General features: G+C 52.2%; 1 protein-coding gene across 5 annotated transcripts in view; it reads right to left on the bottom strand.

Moving 5' to 3' along the window:
• SLC7A1 (solute carrier family 7 member 1) overlaps positions 1 to 14,096 on the bottom strand; it is a 68,681-nt gene that overhangs the window by 45,210 nt on the left and 9,375 nt on the right. Inside the window, exon 1 of one of the 5 annotated variants that reach the window (XM_060287964.1) lies at positions 1,832 to 1,909. The exons of the other annotated variants lie outside the window; for them this stretch is intronic. The gene's annotated coding sequence lies outside the window, so the exon portion shown is untranslated. Of the gene's footprint in view, positions 1 to 1,831; positions 1,910 to 14,096 lie in introns of those variants that run through there. 5 annotated transcript variants of the gene reach the window in all.

Raw genomic sequence — 14,096 nt, forward strand, 5'->3', positions numbered from 1 at the left:
ATCAGATACGAAACTCAGCTCCGTCATCCCACGGGAGCGCCGTCTGCTTCCTGCGGGGACCCTGAAGGGTAGGGCCTGACAGGTAGTGAGCGCCGGGCGTGTCAGCATCTAACAGACGTTAGAATTTAACGCACTATTACGATAAAAATGTTCGCGTTCTCCCTGAAATCATCTTGCACGCAGAGCACACCCAGCACGCTCTGGCCCACGAGCTGACGAACTGTGGCACCTTGGGCCCATTTTTGTGTTGACCCTGAGTTCAGAGTGGTTTCTGTTAAGTTGGTTGAAAACAAAAAAATAAAAAAGAGGAAGAGGAAGACGCAGATCATTATTCGACAGAGACCACGTGCAGCCCAAAAAGCCAAAAATATTTGCTACCCAGCCCTCTTCAGCTCGTTCTCATTACACCCCTACTTCGCCAATGAGGCGACCCGAGACCAATTCCGCTGAATGACTCAGATCCACCGCACACAGGTCTTCAGGCTTTTGACAAAGGAATTGCACCCAAGAGGCCATCAGTTAAACGCTTTCAAAACGGGCCTCCGTCCAACCACTTCAACGTCATTATAAGGAGTGAGTCTCGTCTACAGCAAACCAGATGGGGGTGGGAGCAGGGCCGGGACACAATTCCTCCACCTGTTCTCGCCCACCTCCTCAGCCCCCACCACTCCACCCCTCCCACCAGGCACTGAGGCTCACCTGTGTGCATCCTGATCCCTCCGGCACCAGCAGGTGAGGGAGGAGACCCCCGGGATGGAAGACCCCTCCGCACCGCCAGCTGCAGCCCCCTGGTTACCCGAGACAGGCCGCTAACACGCCGGACCACCCCTGCCCTGTCCCCGCCTCTGTAAGCAGGTACCAAACTCACTTCACACGACCCGGTCTGAGAGTGCCCTGCTGCCTGCGGCCTTGCAGGCAGTGAGCTCTGGATGTCTGCAGCTGCTGATGTCCCGTCAAGAACGCGGGCAGCCAGGCCACCCCACCGACAAGGCCTCTATTATAGAGCTGCACAGCTGGACGGGCCTTGAAGCCTCTGGTGGCCCCTCCTCCCCCTAAAGGGCGCAGCTCCGGGGCCAGCCTAGACCCCCCCTCACTCTCAAAACTGCCCAGAGTCTAGTGATTCGTTATAACAACACACTGCATTATAAGAAGGCATTTTTAAAAAATCTTCAATTTAATGAAATCTGAGCAGCTGGTATGTCACAGACATGTCCCAGTCACATTACACAAAGTAGGTTAATAGAAAGAAGAGGTCAGGACGGGGGGCAGGTTTCCTGACATAACGCGGAAGCTCTCTCACAGCCTCATTCTCGCACTGCCTGGCCTGGCCCACGGAGTGAAAACACCTGGCAGCTCCTGCCTGAGCGTGAACCCCTGGGCAGGTGTGGTCACAATGTCCTTATGGCACAGAATGAAGTGGCCACCGTGCCCGGCGGTGCCTCTTCTGAAGGTCCTCTGCCCTGACCTCAGCATGAAGAGACCACAGGGATCCGGGCACCCGGGGGAGCTGGAAGCTCGGCTCACGTTACTATCTGTTGAACCAAGCACATGCGAGATGGACACACCTTTCCTACACCCCATTTTATCAGAAGTCCCAGCGCCCCCGAGCTGGGTGCGCTCGGGCACGCGTCACTACCCGGTTTTCTGATGGAAAGACTGCTCCGTTTCAGCCTCACCACCTGAAAACCGGGTAGTGAGTCTTGCCTCCCCTACGCCTCCCCACCCGACCCCTGCCTGCTCCCGGCTGTGGAGGTCAAAGAGCAGAGAGGGAAGAGCGAGGTCAACGTCTCAGACACAACCAGATTCAGAATATGGTGGGCAAGTGACTTACCTTCCCCGGGCTCCCTCTCCCTCCGCAATAGATACCTCCCGGCCTGGGGCAGGGCCAAGCGGATTAACACGTGCAGGGCCCTGAGGAGCAGCTGGCACACAGAAAGCACTGATTAGTACTAGTTTCTTAATCTGTAAGAGATCTTACTATCAACCAGCATGTAAAGTGCTTTGAAGATTAAGCAGGTACTTCAAATGACAACTGTTTTTAATTATATGAAGGTATCCTGTAATTGACCGTGCACTACGCAAGCATACAGTTTAAAAAGTACTGGGTTGGCCAAAAAGTTTGTCATCTTATGCGAAAACCCGGACGAACTTTTTGGCCAGACCAATAAAAATAAGCTTACTGTTTGACTTATTTCCATCCGTACCAGTTCAGATGGTTGAAGGTTTGAGGGCTACTGCCTCAAAATACTTAAATTGACTTAAAACTGTTAAAAATATTAAGTATATGAAATGTACAAAGAAATAGACATACACATTACAACTAATATTGAGTTTCTGACCACTGATTTTTGTTTCTGAATCTGTAAACATTCCGGTTTCTGTAGCGCTGACGGCCGCCGTCGTCTGCCGTCATCCGCGGTGCGTGGGTCGGGGGCTGGCGGTGACCGTGGCCGTCCTGGTGTCCGCTGTCATTTAGGAGCCAGGGTGGGGGGGCTGCTCTGGGAGCCTGCTTCGCAGGCGAGCAGGTCAGATGGTGCGGGCTGCGGGCTGACACCACTCCACCCAGGGGCCTCTTCACCTGTTTGGCTCTCGGGCCAAATCCGGCCACTTTAGGAAATGAAATGCTCTGTTTCACCTGCCCTGCCGCGGGGACGGCTGCTTCCACTGCGAAACCCCTGGCGGAAAGCGATGCCCAGTCGAGAGGCCACCTTCCTCCCGCCAGGAGGTCTGGACGCGCACAAAGCCCAGTTATTTGTTTTGCCAAACTGTATATACACTGAATGGAAATGTTTGTTTTCTGTGTCCCACTCTACGTCTCAAGAGACAAATGATTAAAGAAGAAATTCAAGGGCATCTTTTTTCCGCTCATCGCCTCCAACCTGGTTATATTAAGAGCCCCACTTCCTGCCTTTTAACTTACGTTTCTGTCGGCCTATCATCCACTCTTCTTTGTTGACCTTTACGTGTACAATGTTGCTTCAAAACCCTTCTTCAAAGGAAAGGTCAGAGTGAAATGTCACCGGGAACGATGCCAGATGGCCAGCAGCCAGGGGCACCCGCTCCCAGAGCTGAGCTTACCTGTGGGGTGTGTGACCCGGGGACCAAAGGCAGGAGGGACAGCCCGCGGCTGGACCCCCTGACCTACTGCCGGCCACGCCCACAGCGGAGAAGCCCAGTTCACCAGCCCGGACCCCCAGGACCCCCCATCCAAGAGCTGCTTACGGTGCGTCCACCGCACGCACACGCTCTGTTGGAACTGTAGGTGACAGAGAAAGCTCCGTGCTCCTTGCCCTGGAGGCTGGTCATGTAACAGGAGAAAGGACATTAAAAAAAAACACAGAGTGAATATGTAAGAGGATTCCCAAAAGGTGGAGGGTTGGGAAGCTGAAAGAAACCTCTAAGGTTACTGCACAGGACAAAAGATGGCTGTGACAGATGGGGAAGGAAGGACCGACAGGATGCAATAAGTGACAACAGTAGAGGCAAGAGATGGGAACGAGTCAAAGGTAACCTAAGCTCTCAAGCCTGGGAGACTGGAAGACTGAGGACTCGTAAAGAGGCAACGTCAAGAACACACGTTCGGGTGAAAAATCCAAGTCCAGGTTTGGAAGCACTGAGTTCGAGGTGAGGGTGAGACCAAGGGAGATGCTGTGACCTGTCATTCTGACTCCACCACTCACTCTCTCAGCTCTGGTTTACAAAATACAAGTGATCCCAGGCTCACAAAAGCAGCGCGTTAGCAGCATGGAAGGCCAGCGCTGGCTCACGCTAGAGAACTAAACTAACCAACATACCAGCTAGAGACAAGCGACACATACGCACAACTGGCAGAGGCCAACTGAGTACGTTAACAATTCAAATCTGCAAAACCTGATCTAGAAAAACTGCACTCGGAAGGAATAAATGGCACAAAAGAAACAGTGGCTGAAGCTAAATTCACCAGAATCTGCTGTGGACACACGGCTGACAAACGCTGGCAATTTAAGTGCAATGTAATTTACCCTGACGAGAATAATTTCAGAAAAAAGCAAAATTTGAATGGTTTGTCTGTGCTCTAAAAACTTAATGACTTAAACTGAAGTTCACTCAGGGAAACGTTTTCATCCAAAATTCATCTGTGATGATATTTCTGACAAAGTATTTATATTCACAAACAGAGTCAAAACATCCTCAGAACAGTACCGTGTGTCAAAATGCCCTGTGTTCAGCAGCACAGACACCCGGCACACAGCGGGGCACGCGAGCCGCTGAAGCAAAGGCTCCAGGTGGGGCTTGTGCAGGGGTCAGTGCTGACAAGGGGCTCGGGGGGGGAGCTGGCTGCTAAGAGCCCTGTGGGGAGCAGGCCCACGCTTTGAGCCCAAGGAGGAAGCATCGCTCAAGGGAAGGGGCAAGAGCAACCTTAGAAAGAGTCCAAAGCAGGACTTGCCTGGTGGTCCAGCAGTTAAGACTCCGCGCTTCCAATGCAGGAGGCACGGGCTCGATCCCTGGTCAGGGAACTAAGATCCCACAAGCCGTGTGTGCAACCAAAACGTCCAAAGCAGCTGGACTTTCCTGAAGTGGAGAAAGGGGCGTGACTCCATGTTTCTCCCTGAGGCCCACACCCTCACCTCTCAACGTGAGCCAGGAGCCAAAACAAGGCCAGATGAAATACAGGACGCCCACCTGAATCAGAATTTCACATGAACAACGAATAACGGCTTAGTGTATCATAATTACGTCCCAAATATTGCCAATAGATATCTTTTCAGTATAAAAAAAGTTGTACTAAAAAAGTATCCATTGCTTACCTACAATTCAAATTTAACTGCATGTCCAAATTTAACTAGTCATCCGTCCAGCATTTTTAGTTGCTCAACCTGGGAACCCTCGCCTGGTGTCCACGGCCCAGGCCTGAGCACCTCACCTCCACCCACACCCTCCGTGCCCCTGATCACCAGCCCTGAGTTCCGACGGCCTCTCTGCAAAGGCCTTTCCGCAGACGAAGCAGCAAGTAAAGACCCCCCCCAGCATCCGTATCTACCGAGCCTCCCCCCACACACCCATACTGTGCATGGAGGAAGCTGCCACCACAGACGCAGAAAAGGAGAGAGTCTGCGGGAAGAAGGGAATGGCCAGCGTGTGGAACATTTCAGAGACAACGGGGGTGCGGGCTGATGACAGACCACTAGAGGGTCTAATGAGAAAAGGCTGTCTAAAAGCGAGCAGTTCCAGTAGCAGCTTAGCTTCCAGAGGGGTGAAAACAGGTGCTAGCTAAGAGCCTGGCGTCCTCTCTAGTCAGCTGAAGCATAAAGACACGGCTTCTCACCAACGGCTTGCATCTTCACGGTGCCTGCAGAGAATGCCACAGAATGTGCCCTGGAAGGACCAGCCAGCACTTGGGTAACTCAGGCAAGTGCCTGTGGGCAGCCAATCGATGCTGCTGCGTGAATGAATGAATCCACACTTTCTCGAAGAACTTGTTCTGAAATTTGAAATCGTACATAATTATTGAAATATAATATAAGTCCAGGGCCAATCTTCCGTTCCCTGGCACGCACCGCGGGAGCTGACGTTCTCTGCTCTTCCACTAGTCATGCTGAGGATTATTTGTAGGGCGGGTCACGAGCATCTGTGCTGGGCCCGAACCAAACAAATGAACCAAAAACACCTGCCATTCCACGTGATGACGCACACGTTAAGATTCACAGGCACAAAGCCGAGAAGCAAGGCCACCACTTCCCAAACAGAAGTCAATCTAGTTCCGAACCCGTTACTTTCTACGCCCCTTTGTGTAACTGCCGTGGCCGGTATTTAGTTACGGGAGCGCTTAATCAAACAAACATCCAAGAACACCGCAATTTTCTTATTTATACGTAAAAGTATTATTCAACCCCACGCCAATTTCCCTTGCTCTGTGCTGGAAGAAATCCCAAGGACGCCTTATCACAGCAAAAAACTTCAAGAAAAAGAGGACGACACATGTTTTTAGGAAGAGAGTACTGCACATTGCTTCTAGCTTAGGGTAAATCCCCAGCGTACTTTGAGTTTTTATAAAGGAACTTTTATTTGCTTTGCTACTATGAAGTTTCCATTCTGCTAAAAGCCCCTAATTTAGAATTTACAAACAGATCGAGCCTGGACAAAGTGAACTGTGCTGAGCTTTGGGACACAGTATCCCCTGGCATCGAGCAAACGTGCTCCACGGCTCTGCTGCTAAACGTTTAGGTATTTTACGATGGAGTAAAAAACCTAAGCTAAGAGCGGGTTTAATGCTCAAATTAAACCAAAGGCTTTTCATACCAATGCCTGAAACGTTTAAATTCAAATGGAGTCTGTGTTCTTAGTACTTGTTTTTTTCAAACCTGGCCCAAGGGAATGTATCTCTGTCCTCATGCGGGGGGCGCTGCTGCCAGCTCCGGTTATCTGCCGCTGCCTTGCAACTTCTAAGGAAGGACCTATCCACCCACAGCTCACCGTTCAGTGCTGGAGATACACGTTTTATTATTAATTTTCAGCAAACGTCATTAATGCTCAGGGTTGCCTAGCGCTCCCGTGAACAAGAGCAAACACTCACAGGACCGGCAGAGTCAAGGAAGACCATGCCTTCTGCAGGTGGAAAGAACCACACGACTGTCTCAGCTGAGACCCACCAATGTTCTAACAGCAGGGAGACAGTTACTCCACTGACACAGTCCTAACACTGGGGGTTGGTCACTGCACCATATCTTTGGTTTCTTGGGACCCCAATTCGCCCTAAAGGCTGACACCAACAATACCAATCTCAAATGAGACCTACAGTACTTCGTGGGGCTGGGGAATGTCAGACTTGGAAGGAAGGTGTTCCGGGTCACCTGCTCCTCCTGTGCCGATGGCCTTACCTGAGGCCATCCGCTGAGGACCCCTGTCAGATGAGGGCACTGTGGTCTTTCCAGACGACAAATGTGCCGTGTCTACCGACGTTAAAAGTCAACAGAAGAACGAAAAGTACAGACAAGGGGAAGGAACACCCACTGGCCAAGCACTGAGTGCAGCCCCGGGCTGAGGGCCCCGGTCGGCCACGCCCCCTCGGTTCCCAGACGGCCCAGTGGGCAGCGCCCATCCGAAGGACGCAGGCCCTGGGCTGGAACCCAGGTCTGTCTGGCACCTGGTGCTCCCACTTCCCATTCCGGCGGCCCAGGTGAGAGGAGCCCTCGCCGTGGCTGGTCGTCTCCACTGCTGATTTCCATTATCGATTACCTACATTTAAATGCCAATATGAAACTTTACAAACTCTCAACAGAGAAACACAAGGCCAATTCTAGAATTCAACTACAATTCCCTACATAATGTGGTCTGCCGTCACTGGGGTCTGACGTGGCTAAGGTACGGTGACCTTGACAGTCAGATGGGGCTGAAGGCGCCCTCGCCGGGCGCCTCTCCTCCGTGCCACCTTCTCTGTGGCTGACTTTGCTCCTGGCGGCGTCCTGTTGGCCCTGACACCGTGCTCCCACCCAAGTGGGTCAGGGTCTGCAGAAGCAGGGCACCACGCTCAACCGGCCCCCGCGAGCCAAATGCGCCCCACCGGCTGGGAGAGGCTGAGGGGGACACGGGATGGCCAGGGAAGTGAGGACGGGGCACTGGCTGGAGGGGAGTGGACGGGAGGGAGAGCGCCCTGCAGAGGGCAGAGCAATACTGCAGAATTCGGTTCCAAGAGGGGGCTCCTAATTCAGACGAGAAGGCTGTGCCCATCCTGGGCTGTGTCTCACTTCACAAGGACCACAGAGCGTAAACAAGACAATGCAGATGGCGTCTTAGGCACCAAGCTCGCCCTGCTCCTCTGAAAGGCCACGCAGGCCAGACTCAGAGAGCCAAGAACAGAAGAAATTATATCTCGGTCAAACCTGGTCTACTCTGGCCGAGAGTCCTGTCTGTGGAGAAGCTCACAAAGCAAACTTTGTACGTAGGCATATCCCACGATAGCATCTCCAAAGATTCGTGATAAACGCCAGCTCCACGTGCCAGCCAGCCGGGGATAATGCCATCCTTCTTGCGTCCACTTCCCTTTTCCGCCTCTGCTCCTCTGGTTCTGTCATTGAGCAGCTGCGGAAAGCACTATGTGGTTTTTCTTTATGCTGAGGGAGTTGAAAGTCCTGACCAGGGCCGAGCTGACCGCCAGGGCTGGTGGGGAAATCCACGGCTCGCCACGCCATGGTCTACGGGAGTTTCAAACTCGGGTCGCATCTCTTTCTGCCGGTGCTGCCAGACTGGGGGCGGGGGGGTCCCAAACCTTCCACGTGGCCCTTGTACGAGCTGAGCTCTCCTCCATCCCCAAACAAAAGCCAAGGCTTCGCTGGGATTTGCAGACTAGAAACTTCCCCTCTCCTGTAATACAACCCTTATCGGATTTCTGTCCAGAGAGCAGATATTTAAGACATCTGAATCGTGGCTGTACAGTCGAAGTCTTTTTTGCAGATCTGACCGTTTGCCATCCTTTGTCTGCCGCTGACCCTTACATGAACTCGGTGGCACAGCTGAGTGTGCACTGCCCAATACAAGGGCAGGTTATTTTTATACACACACATCTGCATATCTAAATAGGAAAGCTCTGTCATCTCCGATCCTGTCCACTAAGGCAAACCCAAAGGACCTTGGGCAGAACGCCCTTCCTTAAGGGGCTCCTTGAAATAGAGGCCCAGGAAAGGCACCTGGTGTCTCAGGGTCTGTCTCCAGGCTGGTCCACCCCAGATGCAGCGAAGGATGCCTGGATGCAGAGACAAACCCAAGTCTGGGACATCCGCTCTGGTCTGCTATTTCTTCCTGGAAGACAGGGCACCATGAGGACCCACCAATGCTAGAAAAGCAGTGACCCTTCAGTATCGCCCGCATCGGCTCCCCGTCTCAGCCTGTCGAAAGCAGCGAACCTTAAAGAGCCACGTTTGCCCTTTACTCTGCCTGCGGGGCCTGGTGGCAGGCAGGGAGCCTCTGTTCTCTCTCACATCTTCGAGACCACCTTCGTCTTTATTCCACTGCCAAGAAGTATGTCTCTTGGAGGAGGCGAGGAAGAAGCAGAAACAAGGACCCTGAGAAGGATTTTCCAAAAGAAGTGTTTCCAGCGAAAGACAGCTCTTTCCAGAATCACAGGCCCAGAGCTTCAGCTGGGCTCTGCGGCTGACGTGGCTCCATCCGTACTCGAGCTGGGCGGGTTAACAAGGGCAAAGCTCGCTTTCTTTCTCCTTTGACGGCGCCTGTGTATATTTTGGTGTGTGTGGCCGCCTAATCCTTTTGAAAGATAACCTCTCTCAAGCTTCCTCTCTGGTGAGATAGCTTGGAAATGAAACTTCTCATGGCCTATCCCGACATTCCAAAACCCGCAGGAGACGCCCCCCACACACATCAGCACCCGGCTGCCCCTGCTAGGAAGTCCTTGCCCAGGACTACGGGTAAGCGGCCGGCAGTGTTGCATCAGACCGTGAAATCCTTGGTCCAAGGCTGCTGCTCGCTCTTGCCAGAGATGCGCTGAGGAAACACACTGCTCTGACCAGCCTGGGCTCTTCTGGGGGGCTCCTAGGAGGGGGTGCGAGTCTGATGCACCACGTGGAGGCCCGCGACCAGGTGCTTTTTTTTTTTATAACAGCCACTCTTCTCCTTCTGGTTGCAACAGGTCACGCCACTCGACATTTCTGGGCTCATACAGGCCAAGTGACACTTCTCAGTCAAAATCTCTGTCAGCGTCCTAACACCGGAGCTTCTGGTTTCTACTACCTTGGATCTCTACTGTTCCTACTCAACAACAATTCTTACAGTCTGGACACCAAACTGCTGCACGGAGCTCTTCAGAGGCTCCATAGTCACAGAATGTCACCACTTCCCGCTTAGGGCTGGAAACCCCAAAGCGAGTATCCTAGTGCCACCTCTTCGGACTCCAGAAGCAGAAAGCGTGGTCCTGAGGGCTCGGCCCCGCCCAGGGTCACTCGGTCCGAGGCTGGGCTGGCAGCAAGGAGGTCTCTGGACTTCCAGGCCAGTCCAACCGGTGGGGGGGGGGGGGGTTGGGGGGGGGGAGCAGAGAGGCCTGCCTGGGGCACTTGCTGGGGAGGGGGTGGTGAATCCACGGGGGGACATCAGGGCTGGGCAGCAGGGGATGAAGGACTCCAGCTCTAGCCCCCGTCCATCCATCCCGGCTCCCCTGACGCCACCATGCCTGACTCCCGGCTCATTCAAGAGCTGGGAGGGACCGCATCCCTCTTCCGAAAGTCACCCCTTGTCACCTCGAGACGACCCACAAGCAGGCGGGGAGCACGTCTCCTGGGCTGGACGGCACTACCTTCCCCTTTACAGACATTCCCCACACCTTCACACACACACACACGTCTCAACTTCCCCACTGGCTGCTTTGCTGAGCTATCAAGACTAATGCCCTTCGGCTGACGGCCTTCCCCTCTGCCAAGGGGACGAGCGCGGAAAAGCTGAGGGATTCCTCACGGCCCGACCACAAGGTCTCACCCATGCAACACACCGCTCATCCTGCCACCCGGTGAGACAGATAACGGGCAAGTCTCTAGAGACTGAAAAGTGTACGAAAGGTGATTATAAGACACTCTGCACGAGACGCCATGAATTAAATCTGATTTTCCCCAAGAAAATGCCGTGGTGGGATTTCATAAAGCAATACATGCAGGAGGCAAAATGCAGACACTACCAAAGGCCACAGAGTCAAGGACAGGGTCAGCCCCACCCCGACCCCTCAGACCCCACCATCACCACCGCCGTGCACAGCCCTCCAAGAACGAGCGGTCTTGGCTCACGGTTTTTACAGAAGTGATCACAAATCCCAGATTTTAAAGAAAAACATAAATGATGTTTCCATATACTACTTAACAGAGAGCCTTCCCGTGAGCACATGAATGAACGAGCCAGATAACACGGCAAAAAGAAAAATCAAGTACGACTGAGTGTAGTAATACTCCGCTCCCATCACTTCTTCCCTCATTATTTCCCCTGTGACAAGGAACATTTAGATCAATTCAAAGGTCAGGGGCCGAGGCCACACCTCTGGGGCCTCTGGGCTGCGGGAGGAGGATGGACCCACACCTGAGCACCCGACCGTTCCCGAAACTTCCTCAGAGGCAAACGGAAGGAAACTGCAAGGGGCTTAACACCTGCAAGTCCGCCCAAACCCACACCCTCCCTCGCCAAGCAGCATCCTGGTCTAGGGTCTTGGAAGCAGGGAACCCCTGCACCCCCAGGCCCCATCCCTCCACACGGCTCCCCTTTAATTAAAGGTCCTGACACCCCCTCTTCCATTAAGAGCTTCCTGACCAAGAGAGAACAAGTAGCAACCTCTCCTTAGCCCCTTCCACCACCCCGCAGTCTCTGAAGCCTCCGCAGCTAATTCACACCTACTGCATTACAGCAGTCACCACCTCAGGTGGGCTCTTCACTGGGCAGAAACCTCCAGAGGCTGAAGCTTAACCCTTTCCACACCAACCCTAACTAGAGCTCATGGTTTCTGAACACCAGGCAACGTTCTAAACTCATTTTACATATCTAGTCATCAGCACAGCCAACAGCATAGGGACTGCAGCTCTCCCCATTTTCTAAATGGGGAAACTGGGAGCTGCAGGTGTTCCCACACACGGACTCCTAAGACGGGAGCTGCCAAGTTCTGGTGCCTCCTTCTACGTACGCGATTCCTATCGCCTCTGCCCCTGCCGGGAGCTCTGCCCCTGCAGCCTGAGTTTCCACTCCCTATCTGCAGTTGGTGGCAAACAGAAAACCCGGCTGGTCAGAGATGAATGCGCCCCACGCCCCCCCCACCCCGAGGGCCCGGGGAAAGCAAGCGCTTGGGTTCCTGAAAAGACATCTTTTGAGCATCTACTCAACAGCAGGCACTGGTGGGTCCAGGAGCCTGGCCTCAAGGGGCTTGCGGTCCGACAGCAGCTGAGGTCTCCTTGACGAGGTCCAGTTGCCAGTAGTTTGACAGGTGCCGGCTACTCCCAGAGAACCCAGGAGCTGGTTAGAAACTCTGCCCCAGACCTTCGGAAACAGATCTGCAGGTCGGCGAAATGCCCAGAGGGGATCTGTGCGCAGGCACCTGTGAGCCTGTGAGATGGGTTAGACACCTGAGGTCTGACTTTAGGATGTGAAAGGCACTAGGACATCATGCAAATTGAACTTACATACTTATGCAAAATGTATTCCTCTTCTCCATCCTGCCCCTGCTGCCACATCTGTCCAATCCTACCTATGCGCGTTTTAGATGTGGATGGAGGGGTAGCTGTCCTAACGAAGAGGCAGTATGCACAGTGCCATGGAAGCGTCTCCCGTTTTGTGCGCTCCCTTCCCAGCCATGGTTAGTCTTGCCCCTCGGTTTACAGTTTTATATTTATTAGCGCACACTTTGCATCTGTAGGTCCAGCTACTAAGGCGAGGTCTAGACGAGCAGGGCTGTGGCCCTCAGGCCACACGCACGATAAAGTCGGCCCGGAAGTCCTGCTGGCTGGGGGCAGTGTAGCGCGGGGGGAGGGGCTGGGAGAACTGAGCCGGCCCTCGTGAGCTGGGGACAGCGCTGCTCGCTCCCACGCAGCGTCAGACTGGAGGGAGGGCTCTTCTGCCTCTATCCCTGCTGCCAGGGCCACACACCTTGCTGGAAAGAGACACCCTGTGAGGGCTCGGGTCAGAGCCAGCAGCCCCCGAAGAGGCTGCGAATCTCCCAGTAACCGGGGGGCTCTCCAGGGCGACTCAGCAAGAGCTGCCTTGCGGATGCTCAAGGCAGGACAGTTCACAGGCAGCCAGGAGCTGCAGGGAAGCCTGAGGAATTCAAGGTGGCAGAGCCCTTGCCGTGACTCATCAGACCACAGACCTGAGAGCCTTTCAGTAACTAGGCCTGAGTCCTAGCACAAGTTACAGCTGGTATTCTCCAAATTCTGACTGCATCCAATTCTGAGGCTAGCAAGACATTCTTCCCAGTTCAATGTGCATTACTCAAAGAATTAGTGAATATTGTTGCCTAATGTCTCCCAAGGTTGCCCTCTAGGGAGAAAGAAAGGTCTTCCAACAAAAGATTTCCTTTTAAAACCAAACTTGCTGCTAAAAATTTGAGGTTATAGACTTATGGGGGACATGTTATACCATTACAATTGCAGATAATCCCCTATTTCACATAATATTAACATATATAACAGCATAAAATCAAGTTCATGAGGATTCTTCTCAAATACTAACAACAGTGGTAATATTTGTAATTTATAAATGAATTTTTAAAAGACTACAAGTTAAGCACTCTGAACTCTTACAATAAACTTACTGAGAAGCACAGCAAATAAAAGAAGTTACAAGAAACAAGCCCAGATATTTGTACAGTTTCAATAAACTAGGTGATTTATCTCGTTCTAGTTCTGTTGTCACTGTGCTTTTGTTCCACAGAATCAATTCCCTTGATTTACAATTGTTCTAGGAATTATATACAAAGACTTATTAAAGAGTATTAATTTTCTAAGCAAAAAAAAAAAATTCAAACGCTTCTCAAAAAAGAGAACAAAATGCATTCAACCTTTTCCAGAAGAACTATTTAATGGTACAATTGCTATTGCTAATATTATAATCTCAATGCCCTGTTGAATTTTAATCCATCAGACCTCAGAGTCTAAAAATTAATATTTCTGTAAGAGTGACTTTTCTCCCTCTTCTTCCTACAAAGCCTCAACTCTGAAAGAGAAGGCTCACCTTTCAGGTGGACTCTTCCTCAAATCACACTGAAAAAAGTAAACACACAAAAAAAAGGTCAAAGTGCTGAAATTAACAAATGTTTGGGCCATCCCTGAAAAAAAACACACAGCCTGACCAGGCCACCTTCAAAACACCAGAGTGTGAGGTCAGCTTAGGACAGAGCTACCCGGGTTTGCATCAGCAGCAAACCACACTGGGAATTCACACAGGTCTTGCCTTGTGTCCCTATTTAACTTCTAGGGAATCATCATAGATAATAATGTCCACTTCGGTCAGAAGCCCTTAAATCACCGCAAAAAGAAAAAACCTCTACCCTCTGACTGTCTTTGTCTAAATCGGTGTGGACAGAGAATTCCTCCCAGGCCCTAGTCCAGTGAGTGTAAAACTCAGGACACCACAGAGGAGGGGAGGGT

This window comes from Globicephala melas, chromosome 18 (genome assembly GCF_963455315.2).
Source record: "Globicephala melas chromosome 18, mGloMel1.2, whole genome shotgun sequence".
NCBI classification, from domain to species: Eukaryota; Metazoa; Chordata; class Mammalia; order Artiodactyla; family Delphinidae; genus Globicephala; species Globicephala melas.